Source organism: Amia ocellicauda, chromosome 18, assembly GCF_036373705.1.
Source record: "Amia ocellicauda isolate fAmiCal2 chromosome 18, fAmiCal2.hap1, whole genome shotgun sequence".
Lineage (NCBI taxonomy): Eukaryota > Metazoa > Chordata > Actinopteri > Amiiformes > Amiidae > Amia > Amia ocellicauda.
The window spans coordinates 18,890,578-18,906,368 of record NC_089867.1 but is presented as its reverse complement, the minus strand read 5'-3'; positions in this window follow the sequence as shown (position 1 = coordinate 18,906,368).

Genomic DNA, 15,791 nt, shown 5'->3' with positions numbered 1-15,791 from the left:
TCCAACAGATTTTGTGAAACTAGCAGACTGACAGAACAAATTATTGTAGTGCTAATTCACTGTCAGTCAGAAGCACGCTGCTGGAGGTATTTTCCCAGGTACAATTCTTTGGCTAATTGAAAACAATTAGACCATCATCAGGAAGGGGAGATCGAGTGTCAGGTTGCTTTCTTGTGTCAATTTGTTACGCCAAGCATAGCATCTGCCAGAGTTTGACTACATTTCTGCAAAGTGATAACATTTTGTAGTTGGCAAAGAGGGGACTATGTTTAAGTTTTATTCACTTTCATTACAAGACCATAACCATGCATCACAGTGAATAATAAAAGCATCTTTTGATTTTGCGGTTCATTAGAGTTGCTCACAGGGCATTTTGGGATTGACTTTGCTTTTTAAAAGTATTCAATGATTCAATGATGTCATAGTTCATCGAGAGGCATTGCCAAAAATGGCAGCCTGTGATTGGCCTTCTAAAAACTCCCCGTTATGCTACTTTGTTGCTCTGTATGTGTGTGTGTGTGTGTGTGTGTGTGTGTGTGCTAGCTGCAGTATTTGTTTTTGTTTTATTCTCATTGTCTGGATGTCAAAAGTGCTGATTTGCTTTAAGGGAAAGTCTTGGCCTTTTAAGACTGTCCACAAGTGTCTTTAGAAGTGAGGGGTTCAGAGGAAAATTACTTTTCTGGGTCATTTTGACCTTCACAGCATAAACTTTAAAATGTAGTTTGTTTTTGTAACATTGTGGAAAACATTGCTCTAAATTCTGCATCCCTGAAGGCATAAACTAAACACGCAGGAATTCATAAAATTATGGTATACAACTGTTATTAGTCACAAAAACGTAATTCCTCACCATGGATTAAACTAGTAATGCAAGCTCTAAACACAACCCTAACTGAGCTTCAACCAGTCAACATGTATTAGTTCTAACATTGACTGAATTTTTCAAAATTTATCCTGTAACAATATTATGCATAGAGCAAGTCCACCTTCAATCAATAACCTAATCAAACCGATTCAAACACTGATTCTCAGTTAAAAAAGTATATGCCCTATTGAGTCTTAACTAAACCAGTCTTTAGGAACACTTTTATGTCTGCTTGTATCCATACTGAAATCCATACTGAGACAGAGAATCGTGATTTGCATTATTATTAATTATTAATTATTAATTACTATTACTCAAGGGAGGACAAAAAGGGAAAAACCCAAGCGTCGGTTGATCTTTTGCACAGAACAGACCAGTGTGATTCACGTGAGAAATGCTGGGATTTTTATCTGGGGCTGTCTGTATGGCTTCTCCTCGTAGATGAGAAAATAATCCTCTGTGTGTAAAACCATCAGAGGACTTGCTCTTCCTAATATAGATCTTTATCCACACAAACCTGGAGGTTCAACAATAACGCTTGTTAATTTGGTTTCTATCTGTTACAGTTTACAGTCGTTCCTGGCATCCCATCTCTTTAGTTTCTTCGGGGCTGGAATATTGTGGAGAGGCATTTAATCTTCCTCCTTAAAGAAAACACACACAAAAACTTAAATAAATAAATACTATGCAGTAACTGTTACAGTCTCTATCTCTTGCAATATAATCATAAAATGCTAATATTTTCTCCACCTGAAGTGGTGCTAAATGAATCTTTCCAAACAAGCATTGATGCGTTTTCTTCAGTGCTTGATTTACTTTTACAAAGACTTTTACCCAATCATTTTGGATTTCTTTCATTCTTTATTTGTATTAATTTCATATTCGTTTTTTTTTTTAATTATTTAAAAACAAAATTGTAACTGCATCATTAAAACTACCAATCTGGTAAACTCTTTACTCTAACCTGACCTCTCTTCCTGTCGATAGTCTCATTAAGGTAAAGTAGGCCATGAGCCAGTGCAGGGACACAGGGTGACTGTGTTGTGAAGAGGCTATTAAACAGTCAAACGTTAAAGGCAACAACAACAGCAAAAAAAACACAATGAATTCATAACTCCATGCAGTTGACACAGTATAGGGGGAAAAAGGTCATTTATTTTGCTAAATTGAACATACACAGATCAGCCATAACACTATGACCACTGACAGGTGAAGTGAATAACACTGATAATCTCGTTGTCATGGCACCTGTCAGTGGGTGAGATATATTAGGCAGCAAGTGAACATTTTGTCCTCAAAGTTGATGCGTTAGAAGCAGGAAAAATAGGCAAGCGTAAGGATCTGAGCGACTTTGACAAGGGCCAAATTGTGATGGCTAGACGACTGGGTCAGAGCATCTCCAAAACTGCAGCTCTTGTGGGGTGTTCCTGGTCTGCAGTGGTCAGTACCTATCAAAAGTGGTCCAAGGAAGGAAAACCGGCGACAGGGTTGCAACTTACAGGACTTAAAGGATCTGCTGCTGACGTCTTGGTGCCAGATACCACAGCACACCTTCAGAGGTCTAGTGGAGTCCATGCCTCGACGGGTCAGGGCTGTTTTGGCAGCGAAAGGGGGACCTACACAATATTAGGCAGTGTGGTCATAATGTTATGGCTGATCGGTGTATATAAATTTCTTGTCATCAACTGTGGTTATTTCTCGTAGGAAAACTGTGCCAGTCCGACAGTTTACTATTTTTTGTCAACACATTGAATGATCACAGCAAGGTTTTACATATCATTAGTTGACTAGAAACATTTAATAAATATCCATATAAATCCCTGTTCTCTTAAAATCCGTGCTGCTAAGAAATGTGTGGATTTTAGTCCTAATGCTTAAGCTGTGGCTTTACTCAAACAAGTGAAGATTTGTATTTTTTAAAGTAAATCTCCTTTTTTTCCTGTCCCCAAGGAACTATTGCATACTTGATTTTACTTACAGGCTTTTTACAGGTGATTACGGTGAATATAGATTAAAGACAAAGGCAACCTAAAAAACAGGAACATTCAAACACAAGAGCCACCAGAAAAAGTTTTTTGTTTTTGTTTTTTTCCCCTGAAGCATGGCTTTGACGCACACCATTACTCACATCAAGCAACTCTGAAGTGGACTTCATTATAGCCCTTGAACAGCGAGACCTGGATGGGTAAAAAGTTGCACATTAAAATAAAAATAGAAAAATCTGTGGAATGTGAAAACCACTCACAATTTTTCAAGTCAAACCCCTTGAACAATTAATGATCCTTAAGGAGAGAGCTGAGGTCTTTAGTCATGCCTAAAATTGCACCTGAATTTAGTACTAGGAGTCTTTTCTTTCCATTGCATTAATAACTCACAATCCCTTGCAAACTTCTCAGGTACACGGGTTCATGACACCCTGAGGGAGAAGGATCAGGCAGGCTACACTGACCTCTGTGTTATTACTGCAGTTTTTTTTATAGTATTGATCTATCATTATTGGATTTATAATTGAGGTGTCAGACTCTTTATTACCCCAAGACCAATTACAGCTCTGTTGAATAACCCTGCAATCTTTCTGACACACTGCTCTTTGGTTCTGTGGTCATACATTTCCTTATTGAATGTAAATCATGTACAGACATATATATATATATATATATATATATATACACATCTATATATGTACATCTATATATATAGATATATATACACTCACCTAAAGGATTATTAGGAACACCTGTTCAATTTCTCATTAATGCAATTATCTAACCAACCAATCACATGGCAGTTGCTTCAATGCATTTAGGGGTGTGGTCCTGGTCAAGACAATCTCCTGAACTCCAAACTGAATGTCTGAATGGGAAAGAAAGGTGATTTAAGCAATTTTGAGCGTGGCATGGTTGTTGGTGCCAGACGGGCCGGTCTGAGTATTTCACAATCTGCTCAGTTACTGGGATTTTCACGCACAACCATTTCTAGGGTTTACAAAGAATGGTGTGAAAAGGGAAAAACATCCAGTATGCGGCAGTCCTGTGGGCGAAAATGCCTTGTTGATGCTAGAGGTCAGAGGAGAATGGGCCGACTGATTCAAGCTGATAGAAGAGCAACTTTGACTGAAATAACCACTCGTTACAACCGAGGTACGCAGCAAAGCATTTGTGAAGCCACAACACGTACAACCTTGAGGCGGATGGGCTACAACAGCAGAAGACCCCACCGGGTACCACTCATCTCCACTACAAATAGGAAAAAGGGGCTACAATTTGCACAAGCTCACCAAAATTGGACAGTTGAAGACTGGAAAAATGTTGCCTGGTCTGATGAGTCTCGATTTCTGTTGAGACATTCAGATGGTAGAGTCAGAATTTGGCATAAACAGAATGAGAACATGCATCCATCATGCCTTGTTACCACTGTGCAGGCTGGTGGTGGTGGTGTAATGGTGTGGGGGATGTTTTCTTGGCACACTTTAGGCCCCTTAGTGCCAATTGGGCATCGTTTAAATGCCACGGCCTACCTGAGCATTGTTTCTGACCATGTCCATCCCTTTATGACCACCATGTGCCCATCCTCTGATGGCTACTTCAAGCAGGATAATGCACCATGTCACAAAGGTCGAATCATTTCAAATTGGTTTCTTGAACATGACAATGAGTTCACTGTAATAAACTGGCCCCCACAGTCACCAGATCTCAACCCAATAGAGCATCTTTGGGATGTGGTGGAACCGGAGCTTCGTGCCCTGGATGTGCATCCCACAAATCTCCATCAACTGCAAGATGCTATCCTATCAATATGGGCCAACATTTCTAAAGAATGCTTTCAGCACCTTGTTGAATCAATGCCACGTAGAATAAGGCAGTTCTGAAGGCGAAAGGGGGTCAAACACAGTATTAGTATGGTGTTCCTAATAATCCTTTAGGTGAGTGTATATATACACATATACACACACACACACATACATATATATAAACACTGATCAACCATAACATTATGACCACCTGCCTAATATTGTGTAGGTCCCCCTTTTGCCGCCAAAACAGCCCTGACCCGTTGAGGCATGGACTCCACTAGACCTCTGAAGGTGTGCTGTGGTATCTTGCACCAAGACGTTAGCAGCAGATCCTTTAAGTCCTGTAAGTTGCGAGGTGGGGCCTCCATGGATCGGACTTGTTTGTCCAGCACATCCCACAAATGCTCGATTGGATTGAGATCTGGGGAATTTGGAGGCCAAGTCTTGAACTCGTGATTCATCAGACCAGGCCACCTTCTTCCATTGCTCCGTGGTCCAGTTCTGATGCTCACGTGCCCATTGTAGGCGCTTTCGGCAGTGGACAGGGGTCAGCATGGGCACCCTGACTGGTCTGTGGCTACGCAGCCCCATACGCAACAAACTGCGATGCACTGTGTGTTCTGACACCTTTCTATCAGAACCAGCATTAACTTTTTCAGCAATTTGAGCTACAGTAGCTCGTCTGTTGGATCGGACCACACGGGCCAGCCTTCGCTCCCCATGTGCATCAATGAGCCTTGGCCACCCATGAACCTGCCACCGGTTCACCGCTTTTCCTTCCTTGGACCACTTTTGATAGGTACTGACCACTGCAGACCGGGAACACCACACAAGAGCTGCAGTTTTGGAGATGCTCTGACCCAGTCATCTAGCCATCACAATTTGGCCCTTGTCAAAGTCGCTCAGATCCTTACGCTTGCCCATTTTTCCTGCTTCTAACACATCAACTTTGAGGACAAATGTTCACTTGCTGCCTAATATATCCCACCCACTGACAGGTGCCATGATAACGACATTATCAGTGTTATTCACTTCACCTGTCAGTGGTCATAATGTTATGGCTGATCGGTGTATATATATATATTCATACACACACACACAAAGTTATCAGTTTCTCTGGTTTTACTATTTATAGGGATGTTGTTGGGTAAAATGAACATTTTTGTTTTATTGTATAATCTACTGACAACATTTCTCCCAAATTCCAAATATAAATATGAATGGATGGAATGGCTGCCATACATGTAGAGATGCTGATTTAAGAAGAATGTGCAGTGGTCTCTAAATTTTTTCCAGAGCTGTATATATATTGTGATAGAGAGTATATTCACAGAGGTGCACTGAGAGGCTCTGGGACCCTGGGGGTTGAGGAAGGTAAACTCCATCTTGGGAAAGGAGGCTGAAGACAAGACGGCCATCTTAGTAGAGCCTCTTCAGGATGTAATTGGTTGTTGTCTGATGGGTTTAATAGGATAATTGAATGCACTTGGGGAGAATTATTTAAAAGCACATGGGGAACAAAGGGAAAAGAGAGAAGGGAGTACACAGGAGAATGTAAGGGAAAAGAAAAACAGTGTGGCTTGTTGGAGAAAACAAAGGGTTTTTTGCAGGATAAACAGATGTAGCTGTCCCTGGTCAGTTTATTTCATCTGGGGTATATTTGAGGACCCAGGAATGGGTTAGTTTCAGTTTAAACCCATTTTATTTTTTGTCAAAGTCACAGGAAGCAATGTCCCGGGTCTCTAGGACCCCATTCACACTTACTATGCTGGCCACAGGTGTCTTTTTCTGAAAAGAAGGCCTTAAATGAAATACATGCTGAGAATTAAACAATTCTGCTAAAACAAACCAGTTACCCATGACATTAGGTATGCTTACAGGTGTATGAGATTATATCACTACTCTTTGAAAGTACTCTTACCCTTCGCAGCCAACACTTTCTGTTATTATTTATTAATGAATGACGACAAGACAGCTTAGTGCAATGTGGAATCAAATTTATATATTATCTATTTCAAATGTCTGTTTGTTTGGTTCTGCAAGTCTAAAAGTGCTGTTGTACAATTCACCCTAAAGCGCTCAGAATTTTGATATTTGTCTGATCTTTGCATTTGTATTTTCCATTTAACTTGGTCAGGTGAGTTGTATTCATACTGGGTTAGTTTCAAATGAACTCAGTTTGGTTCATTTGCTTTGAAACAATGTATCAGTGTGCTAGCTGTTCACACTTGCATTGTGTACAAACGTGCTGAGTTTGTTTGGAAACTTGGGTACATTTTCGTGGTTCACTTCTGTGTTTTCTCAGGACTTGGTTAACTTGTGTTCACATTGCAATAATCAAGTGAGCTAGGTTGATTTTGTATTAATAAAACACTGGATATTTCTATTTTATATGATTAGTGCATATAGGAAATGGCAGCATAATGGATACAATATCAGATATATATGATGGTAATAAAGTAACTACATACAGTAGTCCACCAAACACATTTGACAGTCTACTTTTGATACAACCAAATCTATGGGTGCATTCACGTTGTGCAGAATATCGTCATCCTGTGCAGATCTGACCAGCAAAGCAATTCAGTTTCAGAATCTATGGCTGCATCCAAAACTGCATACTAGCATACTAAATAGTATGCCAAAACAGTACACCACCATTAGTAGTACGTCCACATACACAGTATGAATACAATAGTATGCGAAAAGTACCCAGATGGATACTTCTTCCGTTATGAAAACAATGTATGGTAGCACTGGACACTTTTCAATCCCATAAGGCCATATGGATAAAAGTCTGATATGGTCATTTCATGTCTGTGAAATTGGCAGATAACTCTGTTTTCAATTGCAAGTAGCAAAAACTGTACATATAGGCTAGATATGTTAAGAATGATTTATACTAGTGTAAATAAATAGTCAAGAAACATTTTTAATTTACTGCGGTGTCTTTTATTTACTGGAAGTTGTCATTAAACCACGAATGGAAAGTTCAACACGGTGTGATTTGATTACATAATTATTGTGTCCAAATTTGTCCGTTCTGTTAATCTACAATCTTAAAGTACATACTTCCGCATTACATACGTCAGTGTAACTTTAGTGTGTAGTATGTAGTATGTGGTTTTGGACGCAGCCTATGACAAAAGTGTGAATTGTGAACACATCCAATAGTCTATTTAAACATACTGTATGCAGATATTGAATACAACAATAGTATACATGTGACTATTATAATCAGTGTTGCTCTGCCGAATGGTGATTGTTTTACCTATATACAAGTATACAACAGCAGTGTGAAGCCCCCTAAATATCCATCTAGAAGTATTGTACTGCTACTGTCATACCTTTTAAAAATATAGTACTATTTTAAATAATACATTAAACATAACAGGGTGTATTCGTCATGGTTTATACAGCAATTTGTTATTTCTGACACTAATGTTCTCACACAAAGACATGTACAAATAATAAAAAATGACTCGCTCACATGCCACATCTTTAGATCAAATTGTATGCTCTGTGATCTATGCATGTGAACTTAATTTGTATTTTATTCCATTAACAAAAAAAATGGTAAATACTCTTGATAAATATAACCCAATATCCAATTATGTTCAGATTACTGATGTTACCATTAACAATAAGGAAATGAACAAATACATATAAATGGGCATGCTATCTTAACTCGCTGGTACTGTACAGCCAAAACTGCTACACGTTATTTCCGGCTGGGTGAAATGTGGGGTTTGTTTCCAGTGTTCACAGTCAAGTTTTTCAAGCAAATCGAACTTGCCAAAACAGACCAAGACCACTTCTTTCCGTTTCAGTTTCAGTTCAAAACACACAAAATGCTAAAAGTAACCAAAACAAAGAAAAACTTAACTGGGAGAGTTTCCTTTTTGCTGATGAGTGGGAGCAATCCTGCTGTGCAGATGAGCAATGTGACACAGACTCTGAAAAGAAGTGCCAGCATACAGGGGATTCTGGGTATAAAAAGGGGGCTACTTTGGGGATTGGCTGGCGTTGCTCAGTTGTTGTCCTTGGCCATGATACATTTGCAGGAGTGGAGGGATTGCATGGCATTCACTTGCTTTAAACGTTGGTCCAGTTCGTCTTCACAGGCCTGTAGCAAGTTGTCCGTTTTCACAGCATCCCAGCCCAGGACCGCGGACATCTGCTCTGACCCCTCCCTGATCACCTCCTGTAGGCAAGAAACAGCAATCAGCTCAGCCCTGCCTGGAACCTGGGCAGCCTCCATTATATAATACACCTGTTTAAGATTAACTCCTTTAACAAGCTTGAGCCTTATTTACAGATAGAAAATGCACTTAAATTACTGACTGTCAGTTCAACAAAAATGGGTTACTGATTACAACTTTATTTATTGTCATTAAAGAAGAGGCACAGAAACATGGCAAGACTGAGTGAAATTCCTCAGATTATTGTTATTTCTTTGAGATACTCTGTATAGATGTCTGTGAGTTCTATCAACCATTCAGTTTACGTTTTTAAGCATGCCATGTCTTGTTTGCATACTTTGCCCCTAGTTCGGATCAGATCAAAAAAAAATCTGTACAAGAAAAGAGAGCAATGTACAGAGAAATGCAGCACCATCTTGTGGGGGTAATGTAAAAGTACATGATAGCTCCTAGATTGTCTAGTTCTGTGCACCATTGGATTGATAGGATATTGATATCATAACCCTGGTTCCCTGAAAAAGAAAGACAGCTATTTCCGAATGGGAAGAGTCTTCTGACCTGCCAATCAGTGAAAACATGTACCAAAGCTGCCCAAAAGGGGCCCTGCTGGCAGGAGGAAGACCCGCCCCCGGCATCTGTGAAAAGTCTCTTCCTGACTGCAGCTCCCTGCCATTTCTTCTTTCACCTGCCTTTGAATGTGCTTTACTGCTATTTGCTGATGCTTGCCTTAAAGCTCTTCAGAGTCCGGTCTGAATTTTTTGCTATCCTCTTCGGAGTATATTCCACATTTTTTCTATTCTCTTCGGCGCTCAGACTACGTACAGTCTTTTCCTTATTATTCTGTTTCTCTTCGGAGGTAAGGTCATCTGGCCGAGTGACCCCCGAAGGGTAATGGCTGTCTTTCTTTTTCAGGGAATCGGGGTTATGATAATAACCTATCGTTCCCTTTTAAATCGAAGACAGCCATTACTGAATGGGAAGACTATACCAGAGCTGTCATGAGTCCTGACACCTGATAAAAGCCCCAATCCCATCATGGCAAGCATAGCAGAGTCTCACGGCACTTGAGGGCCAGCAAGTTTGCCCAAGTTTGGATGCAGCCGGTCCACCACGTTGAGGCGGTAGAACCTCGTGAAGGTTTGTTGACCGGACCAGGTCGTAGCATTACAAGTGTTCAAGTGTTGAATGCGCTGAGATGTGTTCAGGCAGGCAAACTTTAGCAGTCTCACGAGCCAGATCGTGTCACTAGACTGTTTTGGCCTGGGTTGAGGCCTCCCCTGCCTCGGCCACGGCCTTTTGGGTTGCTGGGATCCCCATAGGCGCTGCTGTGGCTGCCGTCTAGCCTGTTGAAGATCAGCATACTTGGACTCTGTCTCCTTTCCTTTCGCCAACCGCTCGATAGAGAGTTCCACCATCTCTCCAAATGTCTGACCTGGGAGCATCAAGGAGGACGGACTTCTCCATGTCCTGGAGCTTCGCCTGTGTCAACCATAGATGGCGTCTGGCTGCAACCATAGCTGCGAGAGATCTCCCCATGGCCTTCGCCCCTTCTCGCAGCAAGTCAGTCATATAGGCATTGACTAGCTCCATCTCCTCCACATCCGCCATAAACTGGCGCTCCCTCAGGTGTCCTGTAAGGTAACCCATGTACAGGATTAAGATGGCCTGTGCATTATTGGCCCGGACCGCTGAAGTCTCTGCAGAATACGCTTTCTTCAGCATGGCGTCCGTTGTTCTGCACTGTTGATTAGGGCAAAGCGGTTCTTTGCCTAATATGGCATTTGCCTGAACCAGCCTGGGAAAGATCCCAGTCCTTTTGTTTCCACCCCCACCATTGCGTACATGGCATCCGCCTGCCTAGAAGTTCCAGGAGCAGATGCCGGCTGGTTCCACGTGGATTGCAAAATGTCCACGTAATCATCAAAGACGGGAAAGATCTCTGCAGGCTTAGCGGTCTTCTCCCTCACAAGCCGTTTTTTCAGAACCTCTTCCTGGGGGCACCAGGGTCCACTGCCATAGCCGCACGTCTCATCAGGGCTTTAAACTCCATGCTTGGCCCTTGAAAGTGCTCCAACACTGAACTCGCCACTTCGGTATCCTCTGTGAAATATGGAGGATCCAATATGTCTGAGTGCGATGCCACATGGGACAGTGCTTCTTCTGGTGGCGGTGGTAGCAGTGGTGGCAGCTGAGGGAGATGGTGAACATCCTCTTGCACCGGAAGTCGTGCCACCACAGAGTCGTGATCCTGCCCGCTTCCTGTCTCCTTCAACGTGGAGGAGTTTGTGTACGCAGCCCCCTTCTCCCGTTAGTGCGTTCTGGGCATGCTTCTCACCCTCACGTCCAGACCCTCTAAGTAGATCGAAAGCTCTTGTGGCAGATGGACTTCGCCAAACTCCTCAGCTCTGATACTGTACTGTCCCCCTCGATGTTTAAATTGAGGTTGTCGACGTCGAGGTCTGAGAGGTCGACACGGGCGTTCAGAGGTTGAGAGCAGGTCGTGATGTGGTCAAGCAGTCGACAAGGTCGGTTGAGGTCGACAAGGTCGGTTGAGGTAGACACGGGATGGACACTGGCAGGAATTCCACGGTCACAATCGACAGTAAAGTCAAGGGATCGACAGTTGGTCGAGGTCGATGTGGTTGAGGTCGACAGGTTTTTGTTGAGCATTGCTCTGGACGTATCTAGTGGTTTAAAATCCGGTGACAGAGGTCGAGAGAATCTGGAGGATAGAGCGGGGCGGTCGCTGACCAGCCACAGGGAGGCTAGTCCAGTGGAGTAGTCTCCGTCTCTGTCCTCTGCTACACCACTCGAATCTGTAAGAAAGAATAATGGTACAGGAAGGTAAAACCGTGCAGCAGATCTCCGTGGAGGGACCGAGGCCAGCTCCGATCAAGACTCCTACCACACACTTACCTCCGCAGAATAATAGGGAAAAGACCGTAGTCTGAGCGCCGAAGAGAATAGAAAAAATGTGGAATTTACTCCGAAGAGGATAGCAAAAAATTCAGACCGGACTCTGAAGAGCTTTAAGGCAATTGCAAGCGAATAGCAGTAAAGCACATTCAATGGCAGGTGAAAGAAGAAATGGCAGGGAGATGCAGTCAGGAAGAGACTTTTCACAGATGCCGAGGGCGGGTCTTCCTCCTGCAAGCAGGGCCCCTTTTGGGCAGCTTTGGTACATGTTTTCACTGATTGGCAGGTCAGAAGGCTTTTCCCATTCGGTAATGCCTGTCTTTTCGACTCGAAAGGGAACAAGAACATTCAAACACAAAAATCTGATTGTTTTATGTACAAAATATGTTTTTGTTTTGTTTGTTTTTTCCCTTGAAGCACCATTACACACATCAAGCAACTCTGAAGTGGACTTCATTATAGCCCTTTGAACAGTGAGTTAAATAAAATAAATAAAAATAAAAATAGAAAAATCTGTGGAATGTAAAAACCGCTCACAGTTTGTCAAGACAAACCCCTTGAACAATTAATGATCCTTAAGGAGAGAGCTGAGGTCTTTTGTCATGCCTAAAATTGCACCTGAATTTAGTACTCGAGTCTTTCCTTTCCATTGCATTAATAACTCACAATCCCTTGTAAGGTATAAAACAGAAAATGCACAGTTTCCATTTTTTGTATTATATGTTCATGTGTTTTCAATGGAACTATTCCTGGTTTTATTATTACGACCGACTGTGCGGTTATGAAACAGCAGCAGATTCAGTTTAAACCCTTTTTACTTGTTTGTCAAAGTTAAAGGAATCTCTGAAATCCCTTTAGTGAGGCTGTGTCAGTCGAATGGCATGACATTAGCTGTTCACCTTTAGGATATTGTCCAGAGGTAAGTTTAAACATATGCGTGAATGATGGAATTAATTGAAATCCTAACCCTACACTGGGCAATATTTTGCATTTGTCTCTAAAACGACAGGCAGGTTATGGGACATAGACCGTCGCTTATTATGGGTTGCATGCACCCCTGTGTCCTGACATTTGTGTTACTTAAAATAGATTAAACTATTCAATTAAACAATAAATGAATAGTCCCACTCTTAGCCCTGTCTAAGGGGAACATTTTGTGAAGCAGGTGAACAGGATTTTGGTTGTCAAAAGCCATTTAAAAGTGATACACTTAAATCAGGATTTCTTATACTTATGCTCTTATAGCAGGTCTCCTTATACCATACAGAAGAGCTTGCCTCTGTCCCAGAGTGCCATTCATGTGTCCAAAATGATAGGCGACCTCACATTCACAAATCACCCTAAATATTGAAACGTATTCATCAAAAGAATCTGCAAGACTGATTTAACAAGCTTAAAATCAAAATCTGGATTAAAATGGAATATGATACAAATGGGAGCTGGTAACAGTTTGTGTTTTCAATTCTCTGAGCTCCTAGTACATTTTGTAAAGTGTATTTAATAAATGAATCTAGACCAAAGAAAGACAATCCTGACTATGTGAGTTCAAGTATATACTGCAGGAGAACGGTCCTGTATTTCTGTCGGGTACATAATCAAACAGTGCATTCTCAAATGAGCCAAGCCGATTTGTAGGAGAGCAGCCACTATCATGAAAGAGATGCTATCAGGACTAATGAGGGTTCTTTATATTGTGCAATCTAATGAGACTCCACACAAATATCCAAAGCTCTGTAAGAATGTTTGCAACAAATAATGCAATGTGGACATACTAGTACTAAATGTAATATATATATATATATATATATATATATATATATATATATATATATATATATATATATATACTAAGTTATTCAGCTCAGTTTATTACTTGAGTTAATACAGATGTTAATATGCATGTTGATCCCAGCATCAAAAAAATTATTGCAACTAAAAACCAATTACCCTGTATTAGGGCTTTTGTTATAAAGAAAAATACCTAAAGTTATGCAGCCCTTCTATTAGAGCTGGAAAACACATACATACAGTGCCTATAGAAAAGTCTACACCCCCTTCAACTTTTTCATATTTTGTTGTATCAGTGCCTCAGAGTTACATTAAATTACATTAGGATTCTACACACCTTACTCCACATTGTTAAGGGAAAAAGTATTTATTGTGAATATATATTAAAAACATCAAACTTAAATATAAATAAGACTCCACCCCAGCAATTACAGCTGTGAATCTGTTGGGATCGGTCTCTACCAACTTTGCACATGCAGATTTGGCAATATTTGACCATTCTTTAAAAAACTGTTAAAGCTCTGTCAAATTCCTTGGGGAGTATTGATGGGGAGCAATCTTCAAGTCATGCCATACATTTTTCGATTAAATTGAGATCGGGCCAATGTTGCAAATGGCAACAGTAATGGGTTCCATCTTGCCACCCTACCATACAGGCCAGATTTGTGGAGTGCTTGAAGATATTGTTGTCACATTGTTTGTTTGTTCGGATTGTGACAACTCTCTGTGTGAAGAAGTGTCTCCTGTTTTCCGTCTTGAATGCCTTGAAGCCCAATTTCCATTAGTGTCCCCGGGTCCGTGTGTCCCTGCTGATCTGGAAAAGCTCCTCTGGTTTGATGTGGTTAATGCCTTTCATGATTTTGAAGACTTGAATCAAGTCCCCACGTAGTCTCCTCTGTTCGAGGGTGAAAAGGTTCAGCTCCCTCAGTCTCTCAGTAGTAGTCTCTTCCCATCAAGCCTGGAATAAGTCTGGTTGCTCTCCTCTGAACTGCCTCTAGAGCAGCGATATCTTTCTTGAAGTGTGGAGCCCAGAACTGCATACAGTATCCTGATGAGCTCTAACTAGTGCATTGTACAGTCTGAACATTACTGCCCTTGTTCTCAATTCTACACTTTTGACAATATACCCTAATATTGTGTTTGCTTTTTTATTGCTTCCCCATTATTGATTACCCTGAATGCCTACAGCTTCTAATTTGAGGATCAGTCTTTGGTGTGGATCCTTATCAAAAGCTTTTTGAAAATCTAAGTATATCATATCATATGCTTTCACGTGATCTACAGCTGCATGTTCAAAAAATTATAATAAATTAGTAAGACATGATCTGCCTCGTCTAAACCCATGTTGACTATCTCCAAGAATATGGTTTTCATTAAGATGCTCCTCTATTTTCTGTTTTTATCATTTTTCCAACATTTCACTTCCTCCTTTATTGACCTCTTGCTGTTGTAGTATTGGAAAAAGCTCTTTACATTAGTTTTCTTTAGCATGTTTTCTAAGTGCCACCTCATACCTTCAAGGTTTGCTTCTCTGAAATTGTAGACCATTGTTTTAGACTTGGTCCTTGTTTTTTGAAAGAATGCCTCAAAGCTAACCATAGTGTGTCACAGTTTGCCATTGGTTCTCTAACTAGTGTCCCTCTGACTCTATCTTGGTCATTTGAAAAGATCAGGTCAATGCATGCACTCTCCCTGGTTGGCTCCCTGACAAATTAAATTAGAAAGCAATCATTTACCATCTCAACCATTTCTATTTCTGCTTCTGTAATCCCAAATGGTCTTTCCCAGTCTATGTTTGGGAAATTGAAATCACCCATTATAACAGCCACATCCTTGCTACATGCAGTCCTGATTACACTGTACAATGCAACATCTTTCTGAATATCTGAGTTGGGTGGTCTGTAACACACTCCTACCACTAATTCTCTGGATCTTTTATTCAAAGGTTTGACCCACAAAGATTCTGTTTCATTACTGGGATCTAATTTGAGTAATTTCTGACATATAATGCTATCCCACCACCTCTTCAATTTTGCCTGTCCCTCCTAAACTGTGTGTATCCTTTCAACTTGTATTCATCCCCATAATGTTCTGTAAGCCATGTTTCCGTCACTCCTACAACATCATAGTCACACACCAGCACTGTGGCTTCTAGGTCTAACATCTTGTTCTTTATACTCCTGGCATGTCATCCAGTTTGGAGGGACAGTCTGATCTAGGCACCATA